The sequence below is a fragment of the Amblyomma americanum genome, chromosome 5 (assembly GCF_052857255.1).
Source record: "Amblyomma americanum isolate KBUSLIRL-KWMA chromosome 5, ASM5285725v1, whole genome shotgun sequence".
Lineage (NCBI taxonomy): Eukaryota > Metazoa > Arthropoda > Arachnida > Ixodida > Ixodidae > Amblyomma > Amblyomma americanum.
The window spans coordinates 167,889,497-167,903,238 of record NC_135501.1 but is presented as its reverse complement, the minus strand read 5'-3'; positions in this window follow the sequence as shown (position 1 = coordinate 167,903,238).

Sequence of the window (13,742 nt, the reverse complement as noted above, 5' to 3'; positions counted from 1 at the left end):
AATTTCAGCTTATATTTTTAGTTTATATCTTGCATGTAACTTTATTATAAAACCTGATCTGCAAAATCATCAGTTCTTGTTTTTCTTGTTGTGCAGCCAGATGTTGAGGATCAAATTCACGAACTGGTTTCAGCTGAAGCTCATAGTTAGTGCATTTGTTGATAACAACTATAGTGTGTGGTGTGCCTTATTGTGGTTTTGGTGCAAATAACGGTTCATGTTTCATCGTTTGGACAACATTACTTGCACTTCTATGAGCAGCATATGTGCTGTGTGCATGTAGTCTCCATTCTTTAGTTTGTGCAAACTATAGAATTGAATATGTGAACTACATTTGTGCAAAGCTGCAAGTTGGCTTGCAAGAAAGCTAGTCTTGCTAGCAGATTCGTGTGAATGACATTTCTTTGAATATTTAATTAATGTGTCAAGGACAGTGATCATGGAAGCTTTACTGGAAAGAATGGGTGCATTCTGATGAAGTGTAAAGTGTTATAGGTTATAACACATTGCCACTGATTTTTCTTTTTGAATGGCTTTCTTGTCCTCACCACATAAACGGCGCCCTTTTGTCATGAAGTCCCTGATGGGGTGAGCATGGGTCAAGATGCATAACTTTTCGCTTGATCTGACCATTTCCATTGATAATCGAACATTGGCATCACCGCAAGAGATTTTCAAAGTTGAAAATCTTGTTTGAAAGCTGAGCTCTTTTTAAGGTCAAACTATTGACTCAAGAGGTGCTATGGTTGACTGGAAATGTTTTGGTCTTGATGCAGGCTTGGTTGCCACACATCACGGCCACAAGCCACCTCCTGGAGAAAGTGCACTTGCGAACAGGTCCCCTTCACCCCACTGTGTAGCAACTCCTTGTGTTAAGATAGAAAGTCACCAGGGTGAACACACAGCCTTCAAGCCACATCAGTGCAACCACTGTGAGAAGACATTTGCATGGAAGTCCCACCTGTATGAACACCTTCGCATCCACACCGGCGCGCGTCCATATCAGTGTGACTTCTGCAGCAGCAGATTTGGAATGGTGGGGGACCTGGTTCGACACCGTCGCATCCATACTGGAGAGCGTCCTTACCACTGTGAGCACTGTGACAGCAGATTTTCAGTTAAGAGCCATTTGGTTGCGCATGTCCGCACCCACACAGGCGAGAGGCCATACCGGTGCCAGCTCTGCCCCATGGCTTTTACACAAATGAACTGCCTCATAACACATGTGCGAGCCCACAAGGGTGAGAAACCATTTCAATGTAACTTCTGCGCAAAGGCGTTCACTGAAAAGCGCAATTTGAAGCGCCATGAAGAGAAAGAGCACTCTTAAAATACCCAGCTTCGATAATGTTCTGGTGCCTATTGATGATGTTTGCTATGAAAAGCAATCTTTGCTAATCTACTTATATGCTTACATTTGTAATGCATCTGCTGTGTTGACCAGATTCATTTGTGAAACAAGCCACTGCGGTGGCTCAGTGGTTATGGTACTCGGCTGCTGACCCGGAAGACCCGGGTTTGATCCTGGCCACGGCGGTCGCATTTCGATGGAGGGGAAATGCTAGCGGCCCATGTATTGCACAATGTCAGTGCACATTAAAGAACCCCAGCGTTCGAAATTATGTGGAGCTCTCCGCTGTGGCGTTCCTCATAGGCTGAGCTGCATTTGGCCGTTAAAACCCCCATAAACAAACTAACTATTTGTGAAACACATTCACATTCCCCAAAGCACACTGGCACAAAGTAGCTCTTAAAGAAGTTTACATTTCCACCATTATCTCGACGTGTTCTGATCAATTAATGACCCCTTTAAGCTTGTTGCATTTAGTAGAAGTGTAGTATTTCGGAGAAAGACATTTGATTAAGATAAGTGCTGTTTCCATTCCACCTAGCTGGTCTATTGAACCACAGACACTGCATGTATGTCTGCGATGGAACAAATGCTTCTACTGGTACACACTCGCATCTTTCACCAACAAGAGCTTTGTGAGAAGGAAAGTGCACCTATCTGTATAGCTCGGTGATGTGTTGTACTTTCTTTTGTTCTGCATGGTTTGAAAAAGTTTGCATCACAGTCACTGTAACACTGTCTGCTAAATTGCTTAAAAGTTTTTGGAAAGCCTAATCCTGTACCCAGTCGTACATGCGGCATATATCAGTGTTGTAAGTTGTGACCCCAACATTTTCAGTCTTGTTTCAAAAGACCTTGTAGTTTGGCCGACACTAATGCATTATCATAAAGAAAAGCAGTTATATTTCTTTTTATTCTAGCCTTTTTGTGGCCTTTGAAACAAAGTTCAAAGTTAGAGAAACAGGCATTCCCTTGGCCACAACACGTGTCTTACTGAGAAGACGTAATTGATTTATGTTCACTAATTAAGATAAGCACTCCTCGCATTAATCACAGTGTGTGCAATTTCACTCATGGCAAACAAAATGGTGTGCTTTTGCTTTTTTAGAAACTTTTACTCCAATGGAGAGAGAAATTCAGCTATGTGTTGTGAGCTTATGTTTTCTGTCTTTTTTTTGCATAACCTGAGTGTTTTGTTACGTTTGCGAGCCAGAGAGTGCTCTGCTGTGTTCATTTGGTTGAATTATGGCCTTCATATAAAATTTAAAAAGCCTTCTGCTTTCACTTTTCCTGCAGTTTCAGGGTTGCCTGTGGCTCTGGTGTGCATTCTCAGGTGGAGCTTGATGTGATTGCATTTGTATTTTTTTGTTTTGTTTGACTTCTACAGTGCCATGTTCTTAATATATAATTTGCTTTTTGACCGTGTGTATTATCTAGTGGAAGCTCATGTGTGATATAAAAAGTGTTAAGAGTTGACTCTGCTTTTGGTGAATTTCTTGTCTAGTCTTGCTAAAATCATTATACCTTGCTTGTTTATCTGCAGAGCAGTCTACTTCACCTTCGTGTAGCTTGCTTGCAAGCTCTGAGTGCTTTTTAGAATGATAGCTTTACCTGGACTTTCGTGGTTTTAACTGCGTCACCGTCATGGGTTATAACCAACAGCTCGATCCATAGTTAATCTGCTGGAAGGAGAAAATGTCATCAAGGTGTTTCCGAGCTATAAGGGCAGTGTGAGCGATAGGGCTCAGAATTGGGAAAATTGTTTTTGTGATTGCGGTGTACATCTGGGCTTGGGAATAAGTGTCGCTATGAGGACTGCGATGCGGATCCTGCCTGACACTTTCCCAAGCAGATAGTAAAAAGTACGGGTCTTCTTATCTGGTTTTATTTTCAGTCTGAAATATATGTCACACGTGTTAATGATGGGATTAAGCGAACAGCATCTTGTATATAATGCTTTATTAATTATTGTGCCATAGTAGAACCCAATTTCACTTTTTCAACACATTAAAATAAGTGCACACGCGCATGTATTTGCAGTTTTTGTTTGGGCACCTATTTTGCTGCTTTTCATTTATGAATCGTATTGATGCGATCGAGATGAAGGGGCTCTGCATATGCATTCACTTTACGCACTTAGTAAAATCTGCTTAGAGAACGTGTCTTGTAGATAAGATTAGGCTGAGAACTGGGTCAAAATTATGAGTAACTCTCAAGGTGGTGTTGGGCGGGGGAGCATGCATGTTGCGGCCGACCTTTTATATTTAAGATTCACTATAGCTAACATAAAGAACCTTTTGTTATCGGTTATTTTTGTTATCGGTATGCTCATAACCGCAGCGCCGAGCGTTGCTATCTGCCGCTCCTGTGGCAGATAGCAACTGTACAGCAATGCGTTTCGTGCGAGCTGCAATTTTGAAGAATTATCGGATGCAAACCGTTCCGCAAAACTGAGAAGCAGACGGCGGTCAGCGCGCGGAGTGAGAAACACCCTATCCCCCCAACAGTTTCGTTTTCTCATTTTACCTGTGGAGTGTTATCGCTGTGATGATTTGTGTGCAGGTGAAGCGTTATTACCCCTTTTGTCAGCTAAAGTGGGCAACAACCGCACGTCCAGGTTTGGCCGTTTCTCTGCTGCTATCTTTTAGTAGTAAACAAGTGTGATCGGTGTGATGGAGGAAACTGCATCGCGGTACGCAACAATGGTGGCAACTTCGAGTTGGTGGGGTTGCTTCATGGGTTGCATGCTCGTGCTCACTTTTGAAAACTTGTACGTATTCGTTTTTGTTGTCTCGCATGCGAGGAAGGCTGTGCAAAAATAGATTTGTGCGCTTGCAACGCTGAGGTTTCTGCAGGCGGCTCGGCTCGCAAATGTGGTGGTCTCCGCCTCTGTGCGTGCTTGCCGCTAGCCGTGCGTCAATGCTGGTCAAGGTGGGTTCACGCACGTTCAGTTTTATACCAGCAACAGCAGTGCAGTATAAATGTCTTTCTATAATTGGAGGGTAAAATAAGTTTGAAGAGTGCTGTTTAGGACTATGCGTTCGATGCGGCTACTTGAACGCATGCACCCGCGGTCAAGCAAACGGTGCATGCTGTTCGTTGCTGCATGCACTGAAGTTGAACTGATGTGTGTGCATGTGTACTGGCTTGACGGTCGTGTTGACACGGTCGACAATGAGCCTTCCGTACCTAATCTTTTCAATTTCAAACGACTGCAATCGTCACACAGCAGAACGCGCTGTTTGTTGTCCACACGTATATTTTCGCTTGAGTAATGCTATTATGTTTTCAGTTCTACGCGTTCAGTGATGCCATCTTTGAGCCAGAACTGCGCCAAGCAAGATAAGCGGAGCCATCTTGATAAATTGGAGTGATGCCATCTTTGAGCCAGAACTGCGCCAAGCAAGATAAGCGGAGCCATCTTGATAAATTGGTTTGAATATTGGTTTTTCCAGGAAAGGAAATGGCGCAGTAATTGCTTAGGCCAACGATATGTGGCTTTCTCACGGCTATTTTTCCCCGCGCAAATACCTCATTGGGATTACCTACTGAACCTTGGCCAATCCCCCTGCGTGGGTATGTGCCATGCTTACTAAGGAGAAGAGGAGGAAATCGGTGGACACCCAAACCGCGCCTTAAAGAGAAGGGAGGAAGGTGGGATCTAGTGAAAGAACAAATTAAGAGAGATAAAAAGATTGGTTATCTGGGCGGACAGTTCTAGTTGTCGCCGCCGTTTCAAAGTGTAGAGGGAGAGAAAAATAATTAGGGGGACACTTAATTAAGCTCCGCCTTCAAGGGTGTGACGTGACAGCATTATTGGCTCCCTTCAGCGGTTTCGCTTCAAAAAGTCACTGTTCTTTCTTAACATTCACATATTTATCGCCATCATCGCAACAAAGTGTCCACATTCTTGTCTTTGAACTCTTCCTCATTGTAGTTTATGCACATGATGTTATGCTTAATTAGCATCTCACTAATTAGCATGTCTGTAGTTTCCGCCACTATTACTAATGTAATATATTACCATATTACTAAGCTTCAAATTAAGCCATTACCACACACGCATCACCCCCACTTGTACCTGAGCCAAGTCAACATGGTGTCTTGCTTGCCCGTGGTGTGCATTTGCTGTCACAATGGCTCCTTTACTTTGGGACATTAAACCTCCATAAATCAAACAATGGCTTCTGACTTGCGCCCCTCTAATAAGCCACAATCAATTGCACATGGCCTAGGAAGTAAGAGGAGGCAGTCTAGGAAGTACAAAAATTAAGACGAAAGCTTGAGAAACTACAGACGAAGATAAGTATAGAGGAGCAATATTACGTGCACATACAGAAAAGCTGCTGGCTGGCGAGGCACAGACTAAGCATGCCTTAGATGAGAAAACATACTCAAGAACCAAAAATATATAGTGGAAATAAAAATATAATGATATAACATTGCACGACCAGTCCGGCGTCATTCAAGAGTGCTTTCGAAGATTACTATACTCAACTTTTCGGCTGCCAACTACGGGATACACCCAGAATTCAAGGATTTTTCTCGGTTGTGCCTAACCTGGACTTTGATGTTCCAACAGCACTCGAAAGAGTTATCTGTGGTGAAGTCGAAAGAGCTGGTGACAAACTGAACTTGGAAAAAGCTCCAGGTCCAGATTGACAGAGTGTTGCCTTTTATGAGGAGTTTAAATCTGGCATTGCTGCAGACTTGCATGGGGTCTTCATATTGTTTTTCGGGTGCGGGTCATTGGCTTCTTCTTTGACACGCGCTGACATGGTTTTGATTCTGAAAAACAAAGATAAAGTTTAACCAGATCTGTACTAAATCTGCACTTAGATCTGTACCTAGATCTGTATCTAGGCCTGTATCTAGACCTGTATCCAGATCTGTAGCAGCGAGTGCGAACGCAGACGGTCGTCATGATGACCTAGGGGCACGCGTCTCAGGCTGCCATTCTGGATCTCTCCCGCTGGTGTCAGAAAAATGCTCTATAATTTGTTGTTCGCGGAAATAGTAAGCCCTGGAATTGAGAAATGTCAAAAGTAAATAAATTTTGAGGAGCTGCTGGTAGAAGTGGCAACTACGATACAAGTAAATTTCTGGGTTCGACCCTGCTTCGGCGGTTGAATTTCAATGAAAACGAAATTCTAAAGGCCCATGTACCGTGCGATGTCAGTGCACATTAAACAACCCCAGGTGGTCGAAATTTCTGGAGCACTTCACTATGGCATCCGTCATAACCTTAGTCACTTTGGGACGTTAAACCCCCATACCATTACCGATACAAATTTCTTCCCTAAGCCGCTTCGTTGCTGGTGCTGGGTGTGGCTCGCCTGGCATCTGCTAGCTCCACTGCTGAAGGCATTGTGGAAATGGACCATGTGTTTATTTTTTTTTATAAGATGGAATTTTACATTGCTGCCCACTTCCGAAGCGACGACCATGGCACCTAGTGAGCAGCACTGTTCATCGCCCGGCGTGCTTGCAGGTGACGCTGTTGCAGAAAACTTGGCACTTGCGGAGGCATGCTTTGTCGTTGCTTTAGTAGGCAGTCTTTCTGCTAACATAGCTGTTTTTTGTCTTTTCTGTGGCAAACATTTAGTACACCGAGTCAAGCAGCACTCACTCAGCTTCACGATGGTAATTTATTATACTGGCTGGGGCCAGAGCTTGAGTTGAGCGGCGCATCAGAGCTTGCCGCTGCGTGTCTCTGCTTGCTATGTGCCGGTGAACCGCTGGCTGTGGAACTTTTAATGCGATGGCAGTAGACATGCTGTTCTCGAGAAAAGCCAGCGTCCGTGGGTATGACGAAAAAGCGCATGGCCCACCTACCATGGTGGGCTGGTGGCAATGAAGTTAATTCAAATAAATGCAATGCAATTGCCGCCTTCACGTCGTGGCGCTTGCTCATTAGTCGGAAGATAGATAGGCTCCTGAAGAATTAGCAGTGCAAAAATTAGTGTTACGGGAGATCGGGAAAAGCATCCTGGGTCTCGCAAGCCCCACCGGTGGCTATGTTTGAAACAGCCACCTACCGAGGCAGTGGTGCATCGCTTAACCGCTGGACCACTATGCCAGTAGGGGTATGAGGAGTCCCTGCGATCTATGAATGTATGGAAGAAAAGGAGCACTTGAGTGGGAGGCATCTTTAATGCTTTTGCATTGTACTCTTAATGATATGCAAACATCATACAAGTTTATTCTCTCACTGACAGAAATTTGTTTCAGCTAACGAGTGTTTGCCTCCTTGATCATCCGTTATATTTGGGGTACCTAAGGGCACTGTCCTCAAGCCTCCCTTCTTTTGTATGTACGACCTACTAACTAACATACATTTTATGCAGCTGTGTTTACTGCCCTTTTAATCACAGGAACAGGGTTCAGCTCCTTCAGTCTGATGTGTGTTTTAAGGTTAAGAAAATGGTGTTGTTCTCATTACACCAACGTAATTCACAGCCATCTTCAATCACTTTATTAGTAGGCCTAACTAAGAGTCATGGGTATTGATTTGCTACGAGTCCTTTAATATCGCTCGCTTGATGACTGCCAGCATCCCTTCTCTTGACATCTGCACATCATTTTTTGTTCCGACTGAAAGTGACTAGAGTGGCTTGCACAACAGCATTCTGCTTCACTCTTTTGTATCAAACCAGGTTGTCTATTGAAGGAATTATTTGCTGAGGAACCCATCCCTTCAATAAGTCCGCTGAGGTAATGGTAGTTGAATAAACAGTGCTCATTGTGGCCTTGAGGTCTTTCTGTAACTATATGCTGATTTGCCATTTTACTTTGCAGACACCAGAACCAGTATCGCTGGGGCAGCAAGTATCGTTTGCAAGAGGAAGAAGTTTTTAAAACAATCGGTGTCAACCTATACAGACCTTGATGCTCATGTCCTGCAAAATAGAGATTTTGCTGATTAATGTGCTAAGCTGGCAACCTTAGCTCTTCAAGCAAGGAGAAGCCATAATACTTATGCACTTTCAGCAAATGATAATTAAGTGGCCCCTAAATTTTTTTTTCAACATTTTTGCCTTGTTCATTTAGTGTGATCCAGCCATTCTGCAGTGCCTTTTTGTCATTGTGTTTTATTTTTGTGTGTTTTTCCTTCTTGGCATGATAATTTTTTGTGGAATTTTTCTGATGAAAGCATGCATAGAGAATGAATAGCAATGTTTATATATATATATACACACACACACACACACACGCACGCACGCACGCACGCACGCACGCACGCACGCACGCACACACACACACACACACACAGATATACAGTAAAACCTCGTTAATTCGAAATCGCTTAATTCGAACTTCCGGTTAATTCGAACTGACGGCCGGGTCCGGGCAAAGCCCTGTGTATTTCAATGGGTCAAAACTCCCGATAATTCGAATATTTTCAGTTTCAGGACATTTGCAATGAATTACAAACATTTCAATCAGCTGAAGCAATAAATTATATGTGAGTGACCACAAGCTTGACTTGAATGTTGATTGAATATATATATATATATATATATAGTGACCACAAGCTTGACTTGAATGTTGATTGAATATATATACTCACATATAATTTATTGCTTCAGCTGATTGAAATGTTTGTAATTCATTGCAAATGTCCTGAAACTGAAAAGCTATGTAATGTTGATGTTCCTGTATTCATTGCAATGTAAGATGGCAATACAAACACCAAGCCAGCTTGTACTAATTTGAAGATATGTCAAGGAAATGATTTCTCTAAGGTTTGTCTTGAGCTGGCAGGCAGAGAGCTACTTGTTTTTATTAATGCAATCAAATGGTGCTGAAGACAACCTCGAATATAAACCTACATTTATTCTATTATGAAAATGATGCATTGAACAGAAGCAGATATATGCTCACAACATTAATTGCATTATTTTTTATTCACTTTGGAGTGTGAATCTAGGAATAAACAGCTTCTCATAGATTTGTAATAAGGGAGTAATTACTTATTGGCATCCACTCATGCAAAATTCCGCAAGCAGGCTTTCCCACAAACCATAGTTGACCTATATGAACTGACGGACTCCACACTAGGAGAGTTACGAAGGCGACACGACAACTTCCATGGGTGTGGCATTCATGGAGCAAGAAAAAAAATGATGCACTCTATCATTGTGGTTGATCGAAATAGATTGTCAGCTATGTGTGGGAAAGCCCACTTGTGGAATTTCGCATGAGGTCAAGCCTAGCAGCATCAGAATGCGATTGGTCCATGTGACAAACTTTGGAGACGAAAGCGAAGAAAACACATTTGTATTGTTTTCATGGCACTTTGTACTCGATTGTTGCACAATTTGCCCTGATATAGTGACTTCGCCATGATCAAATTTATGAAGCTGGCACTGTAGAGAATATTCAGGAATTTGATAGGTTCAGAAATTCCCAAATATTAATTTTTCAAAAACGAATGTGAACCGAATGCCAAACATATTTGATTTGTCTTTGAATTCTGAATATTCGTACACCTTTAAAGAAATTTAAGCCTCTTGTTGACGAACTGTCGTCTTTTCATTGCAGTCCATGATGGTTGTCATCATGTATTCATTGTAGTCCATAATTTCAGTTTGTATTGCGTCTTGAGCTTGAGGGATTCCCGTACACATTGGACCAACACGTTATCCTAGGTTCGTGGTCAGACTTGCAATGGCTTTCAAGAAAATTGGCCATTCTGCATTTTTTTAAATGCAGGAGTACATTCTCGGCCTCCATCCAGTATTCTTCAAATGTAAAAAAGCATCAGTGAATTTAGTTGAAGCTGTTACTCTGGATCTTTTGGAGGTAATGCAGTATGTCATACAGTGCAATTTTTTAACACACAAGGGATGCGTGCTGTTACTTTTGGTATTGGGGTTTTTTTCATTTAACCTGTTTTATTCCTTTATATTACAGGTATTTGAACCAACATCGTCTACGCAGTTAGTACAAGCTGCGAAAGGAAGAGTCTTTCAAATCATCTACCAGCAGCTATGAACCCCAATGGATTTACTTTTATAGCTGTTGCAATAGTGCACTATATGATGTGAAGTGTAGTGTCTTTGAACAAAGTGGAATGCATCGGACCCTATTTGGTTACATTGAAAGCTCATCCAGTTGAGTGAGATGTAGAGGATGTGTGCTGTCAGTTATACAATGTTTGACATTGTGCCCGAGCATAAAGAAACACCTTGCTAAAGAAACCTCGTGATTATTAGTGAAAGAAATGCTGTAGTCGTGGTAGCCTTTTGTGCCTGTGCATCTCCTGCTCCATCTGTGACCTTGCTTATATGCTTCAGTTTCTTAAGTACCTTGTTTTGTTTGTCCATTGCAGTTCTACTACTATACAGTTCAATTTCATTGACTTAGGGTTTTATGAAATTTCAGCTTATATTTTTAGTTTATATCTTGCATGTAACTTTATTATAAAACCTGATCTGCAAAATCATCAGTTCTTGTTTTTCTTGTTGTGCAGCCAGATGTTGAGGATCAAATTCACGAACTGGTTTCAGCTGAAGCTCATAGTTAGTGCATTTGTTGATAACAACTATAGTGTGTGGTGTGCCTTATTGTGGTTTTGGTGCAAATAACGGTTCATGTTTCATCGTTTGGACAACATTACTTGCACTTCTATGAGCAGCATATGTGCTGTGTGCATGTAGTCTCCATTCTTTAGTTTGTGCAAACTATAGAATTGAATATGTGAACTACATTTGTGCAAAGCTGCAAGTTGGCTTGCAAGAAAGCTAGTCTTGCTAGCAGATTCGTGTGAATGACATTTCTTTGAATATTTAATTAATGTGTCAAGGACAGTGATCATGGAAGCTTTACTGGAAAGAATGGGTGCATTCTGATGAAGTGTAAAGTGTTATAGGTTATAACACATTGCCACTGATTTTTCTTTTTGAATGGCTTTCTTGTCCTCACCACATAAACGGCGCCCTTTTGTCAGGAAGTCCCTGATGGGGTGAGCATGGGTCAAGATGCATAACTTTTCGCTTGATCTGACCATTTCCATTGATAATCGAACATTGGCATCACCGCAAGAGATTTTCAAAGTTGAAAATCTTGTTTGAAAGCTGAGCTCTTTTTAAGGTCAAACTATTGACTCAAGAGGTGCTATGGTTGACTGGAAATGTTTTGGTCTTGATGCAGGCTTGGTTGCCACACATCACGGCCACAAGCCACCTCCTGGAGAAAGTGCACTTGCGAACAGGTCCCCTTCACCCCACTGTGTAGCAACTCCTTGTGTTAAGATAGAAAGTCACCAGGGTGAACACACAGCCTTCAAGCCACATCAGTGCAGCCACTGTGAGAAGACATTTGCATGGAAGTCCCACCTGTATGAACACCTTCGCATCCACACCGGCGCGCGTCCATATCAGTGTGACTTCTGCAGCAGCAGATTTGGAATGGTGGGGGACCTGGTTCGACACCGTCGCATCCATACTGGAGAGCGTCCTTACCACTGTGAGCACTGTGACAGCAGATTTTCAGTTAAGAGCCATTTGGTTGCGCATGTCCGCACCCACACAGGCGAGAGGCCATACCGGTGCCAGCTCTGCCCCATGGCTTTTACACAAATGAACTGCCTCATAACACATGTGCGAGCCCACAAGGGTGAGAAACCATTTCAATGTAACTTCTGCGCAAAGGCGTTCACTGAAAAGCGCAATTTGAAGCGCCATGAAGAGAAAGAGCACTCTTAAAATACCCAGCTTCGATAATGTTCTGGTGCCTATTGATGATGTTTGCTATGAAAAGCAATCTTTGCTAATCTACTTATATGCTTACATTTGTAATGCATCTGCTGTGTTGACCAGATTCATTTGTGAAACAAGCCACTGCGGTGGCTCAGTGGTTATGGTACTCGGCTGCTGACCCGGAAGACCCGGGTTTGATCCTGGCCACGGCGGTCGCATTTCGATGGAGGGGAAATGCTAGCGGCCCATGTATTGCACAATGTCAGTGCACATTAAAGAACCCCAGCGTTCGAAATTATGTGGAGCTCTCCGCTGTGGCGTTCCTCATAGGCTGAGCTGCATTTGGCCGTTAAAACCCCCATAAACAAACTAACTATTTGTGAAACACATTCACATTCCCCAAAGCACACTGGCACAAAGTAGCTCTTAAAGAAGTTTACATTTCCACCATTATCTCGACGTGTTCTGATCAATTAATGACCCCTTTAAGCTTGTTGCATTTAGTAGAAGTGTAGTATTTCGGAGAAAGACATTTGATTAAGATAAGTGCTGTTTCCATTCCACCTAGCTGGTCTATTGAACCACAGACACTGCATGTATGTCTGCGATGGAACAAATGCTTCTACTGGTACACACTCGCATCTTTCACCAACAAGAGCTTTGTGAGAAGGAAAGTGCACCTATCTGTATAGCTCGGTGATGTGTTGTACTTTCTTTTGTTCTGCATGGTTTGAAAAAGTTTGCATCACAGTCACTGTAACACTGTCTGCTAAATTGCTTAAAAGTTTTTGGAAAGCCTAATCCTGTACCCAGTCGTACATGCGGCATATATCAGTGTTGTAAGTTGTGACCCCAACATTTTCAGTCTTGTTTCAAAAGACCTTGTAGTTTGGCCGACACTAATGCATTATCATAAAGAAAAGCAGTTATATTTCTTTTTATTCTAGCCTTTTTGTGGCCTTTGAAACAAAGTTCAAAGTTAGAGAAACAGGCATTCCCTTGGCCACAACACGTGTCTTACTGAGAAGACGTAATTGATTTATGTTCACTAATTAAGATAAGCACTCCTCGCATTAATCACAGTGTGTGCAATTTCACTCATGGCAAACAAAATGGTGTGCTTTTGCTTTTTTAGAAACTTTTACTCCAATGGAGAGAGAAATTCAGCTATGTGTTGTGAGCTTATGTTTTCTGTCTTTTTTTTGCATAACCTGAGTGTTTTGTTACGTTTGCGAGCCAGAGAGTGCTCTGCTGTGTTCATTTGGTTGAATTATGGCCTTCATATAAAATTTAAAAAGCCTTCTGCTTTCACTTTTCCTGCAGTTTCAGGGTTGCCTGTGGCTCTGGTGTGCATTCTCAGGTGGAGCTTGATGTGATTGCATTTGTATTTTTTTGTTTTGTTTGACTTCTACAGTGCCATGTTCTTAATATATAATTTGCTTTTTGACCGTGTGTATTATCTAGTGGAAGCTCATGTGTGATATAAAAAGTGTTAAGAGTTGACTCTGCTTTTGGTGAATTTCTTGTCTAGTCTTGCTAAAATCATTATACCTTGCTTGTTTATCTGCAGAGCAGTCTACTTCACCTTCGTGTAGCTTGCTTGCAAGCTCTGAGTGCTTTTTAGAATGATAGCTTTACCTGGACTTTCGTGGTTTTAACTGCGTCACCGTCATGGGTTATAACCAACA